The sequence below is a fragment of the Micropterus salmoides genome, unplaced genomic scaffold, assembly GCF_014851395.1.
Source record: "Micropterus salmoides isolate LMB-PRFRI ecotype aquatic unplaced genomic scaffold, ASM1485139v1 Ms_hic_scaffold_14, whole genome shotgun sequence".
NCBI lineage: Eukaryota > Metazoa > Chordata > Actinopteri > Centrarchiformes > Centrarchidae > Micropterus > Micropterus salmoides.
Window position 1 is genome coordinate 34,768,275 of NW_024040485.1, and position 4,448 is coordinate 34,772,722.

The window sequence follows — 4,448 nt, forward strand, 5'->3', positions numbered from 1 at the left end:
TGAATTGAGCAACAAATAAAATTAATTTATATTAAGATGCACATTTACAAAAACGTTTTTTAAATTTAGACTTTAGATTACTTAAATTTAGAATTTATTATTAGTTATTTATTATCGCTTCAGTTTTATGTAAAAACTGACAGTAAATATGTTATATATGTGATACAGCTAGGCCATATGTGATAGCTACTGAATGATAATGCAAGTTGATGTTCCGGATGTTTGCTTGGTGAAATTTCTCTAACTGGACCTCTTGAATCAATATTATGTTGCATGCAGTACTGGAGGCTGCAGTTTCAGGACCCCCGCAATCCCAGGGCCTCAGTTATTTTGCGACAGCGCCATCTAGTGGAGTGGTGGTGGTAATCCACAGCAACATGAAGGAGGTTAACGCTGTCTGCTAGCACGTTGGCCGTGAGGCTGATGTCCAGAGCTGTAGGGTTAACCGGTCGACATGCACATAATTAATAACTTAAATTTAGGCAGACACTCTGTGATGGTTGTGGTAAGGGTAATTGGCTTCGGTGGACTGTCAAGTGAAACATAGCCAGCTGGCAGTATCAAAGTAAACAAGGGTCCTGAAACTGCAGCCTCCGGTACTACAGCTACATGTTGTGGTGGCAGCCCGGCTGACGGTGAGTGTCCTGGTTTTTTCTACTTTTTATCAGTTTTTCTGCTTTTTCCCTCGGTTTCCTGTTCTCTGCCCGCCTCTCTGTGTTTTCTCCCCCGTGTGCTCTCTCTCCCTCTGCTCCTGAGCCCAGCCAACTACCTGCACCTGCAACCCATCATCCACCTCGTCAGCCTGCCACACCTGCCAGTAATCAACCTCATCCCAGCCTGTATTTCAACCCCGGTTCTCCACACCATCCTTGCTTGATCGTCGCTGCTCCATACCTGGTGCCACTTCAGTGTTCAAGCTTCCATGCTCCTTGTTTTTTCACACTTACCCTGTGCCTTGTCTTGTCTTCCCTAACCTTGCCTCTCTGTCTGTTTCCCTCCCAGGTACACTCACCTCGTCCTCCGTTCGGCTGGGCTCATCCACTGGCCCACTCCTCTATGGACTTCCCTCACGGCGTCCTCCCCGTTCCCCCGCCTCTCCTCGCTTCCTCGGCCCGTGTTCCCCGGCTCCCTGGCCCCCTGTCTCCTTGGTTTCCCGTGCCAGTACTTCCCCGACGTCCTCCTCTCCCTCCACTCCAGTCCCTCTCACCCTTTCCCCCCAATAAACCTCCTTCCCTCTGAGTGCAGCATTTGGGTCCTCTCTGTCCACACACCACACCCGTAACACTACATACTATATACACAATATTTCCTAAAATTAATATAAGATTTTAGGAAATATTGACTCCACTCAAATGATTTCTTTGGAAATGGCAGCTTAGAGATGGGTTTAAAATGATTTATAACAACAGGATGTAGAGAGAGCTTCTTTAAGAAAAATCAGTGGCATGTTAAAAATTGGAGGGGAAAATGCCAGTAGACAGAGAGAAGTTAATAATGGCTCAAATATTCTGAAGGGCAGTTTGCTGTTTCAGCCAGGTGTTTGTGTCCAGATTCCTTCAGGTGAATTTCCTGCAGATTCCTCCTTCAGTCTGACCTTCTTGGATGATGATGACTGCAGCATCACTGTCATTTCTAAAGCTTCCATCAGCCTGAATGGAAACAGAGCACAGCAAGAGGAGGAGCTCCACAACTGAATATGAAAGGCTTCATGTTGGAAGTGAAGAGCTGCTGTGTTCTCTCTATTGTTCATTCAGTACAAGTGGAAATGATGCAGCTCTGCTTAGTTTGGATGATCATCTTCATCTTTCACACTGGTGAGAAATCAAAAGATGTAGCAAGATGTAAAAGGAAGATAGTAGATATCAAAATATCTTTTGAATGTATTAAAACTCTACTAAAATAGGTGCAAAGATATTGAATAAAATGTACAAATATCAGAGTGAAATCTCTCTCTGTCTTTTTCAGGATCCTCTGAGGATTTAGTGAAACCATTTAAAGATGTAATGCTGGCTTTGGAAGGAGACTCTGTGACTATCTCCTGCAACTATTCAGGATCTGTCTACAACCTCTATTGGTATCAACAGAAGTCCAGTTCATCTCCACAGTTTCTCATCAAAGAATATTTAGAGAAACCAGGTTTTTCTTTTGCACATAACAAAACAGCAAAGGAGTTTCATCTGCAGATCTCCTCTGCTGCAGTGACAGACTCTGCTGTGTACTACTGTGCTCTGCAGCCCACAGTGACAGGAAACACCAAAACTCTGTACAAAAACCTTTGGAGCAAAGACAACAGAATACTCCACAACGTCCACTAGAGGGAGTCACACACTGTTAAACTGCAATAGTCCAAGTGTGAAAAGATAAAGGACATAGCTGATTTTATTTTGGTAATATTTCTAAGGTGGAAGTAGCAGGATTAAATGTTACAACTACATTTCTGGCTGGAGATTTTCAATTGGTTGTCAGTGGACCAATAAACGGCTGTTGTTTGCTTACTAACAAGTCATCCATTTCGCAATAACAAACAAAAACTCCATTACATTGACAGCTAATGTTATCTGGCTAAAAGGACAAGTAAACATGCGTATCATCAGCGTAGCAGTGATGAGAGACTCTTTTATAATAACTGATAATGTTTCCTAATGGAAGCATATAAAAGGAAAACAAAATGGGACCAAGAATAGATCCCTGAGCCACCCCACACTTCAGCAGAGGGTAAGATGAAACATAAGTACCAATGGAGACAGGAAATTCAATTATTTGATCAATAGTGTTAAGCAAATTACTAAGGTTGAGCAACAATAAAACATGTGACTCCCCAGCATCGGCATCAGTAAATCGTATGTAACCATAATGAGGGCGGTTTCTGTAAGTGAAGTTTGTGAAACCCAGTCTAACACAGCTAAGAGTTGAGTTAGCACCATCAAGAACTTATGATATGAAAGCAAGCTTAGAAATGGGTCTATAGTTCTGTGGAAGCGATTAATCAAGGTTATGCTTTTTAAATAAAGGCTGAATGCTGGCTTGCTTAAAATAATTAGGGATGCGGCAGGAAGAAAGGGAACAATTAATAACATGGGGTAAGCAAAGGCCGATTTCCACTATAACCTTGTTAGGAGGGATGTGGCTAAGATATCAAGAGGGCTTGAAGAGAAAAGCATGTGAGAGACAGGATCGATGAGCTCAGGAAAAGAAATTAGCTGAAAATTGCTGAGCAGTTCAGGACAGGCAGGATAATAAGAAATATCAGCAACAACAGTGGTAGTAGGTGTTAGACCTAATGTCAGTGATTTTCTACTTAGAAAAAGATAATAAAACTGTTGACAGTCAGCATTTGAAGAGGCTGGTAAGGCAGGGGGAGCAGAGTTGATGAGTCTGTCTAATGGTTTTAAACTGGAATCTAGGATTATTCTGGTTACTGGTGATGAGATTACTGAAGTAGTTGGCTCTTGCAGCTTTCAATTGTTTGCTATTTATATATGAAGGACCTTTTGACTTCTTACAACAGACATGCAATTTAGTCTTAGGCAGCATGGATACAAAGGTGATGAGAAACAAGACAATAGAATCTATACTCAGATGAAGAGTAAAGACTAAATCTAATGTGTGGCCACGGTTATGAGTTGGACCAGACACATGCTGGACGAAATTAAATGAATGACATATTTAAAGAATCTGTAGCAAAAGTTGATTGAAACATTAATTTAGATACTAAAATCTTCAGCAATAACTTCAAACAACAGAAGATAAAAGTTCAGAAAATATATGTGCAAATCTGTTATTTTAACCAGGTAGGCAATAGATCATAAGGCAACAGACAGGTACAGAATCAGAAGTAGATACTAGTAACAGTAGTATATCGTCTGTGTAAAGACTGACCTCAGTCAGGACCTTCACATGTTCTGCAAAGAGTCAATCAGTGTTACCTTATCAGCTACTTGTTACCTGATGGAAATGATGTCATTTAGTGAATAACAGCACCACAGCAGAGACAAACTCACTATTTGTCAGAGTTGTGAGAGGAAGGAGGGAGGGATTAAGGGAGGAGCAAAACTGGGACTCAAGGACAGAAAAGACACAAAATTTCACAGTGGTGTTTGATTCAAAACCAGACAGATTCTCTTTCTCTTTAAGATGCTGTCAGTGAACTTCAGTCTGTTTGTGACTTTGTTTCTCCTCACAATAAGAGGTAGGTGAGATCATCAACATTAAGAGAGCTTCACTGATAGAAACCTTTAGATTGTAAAGTTACAGAGTTATCTCTTCCTTCAGGTGTCAGCTGTGAAGAACTCACTCCAGTCAAGAATGAAGAGTTGCTTTAGAAGACAGCTCTGTTACTCTGTCCTACAAATACTCTAAACAAGCTGATGCCAATGATTATTTCTTCTGGTATCGACAATATCAAGGAAAACCACCAGAGTTCCTCATCTTTCACTTTGGAATACAAA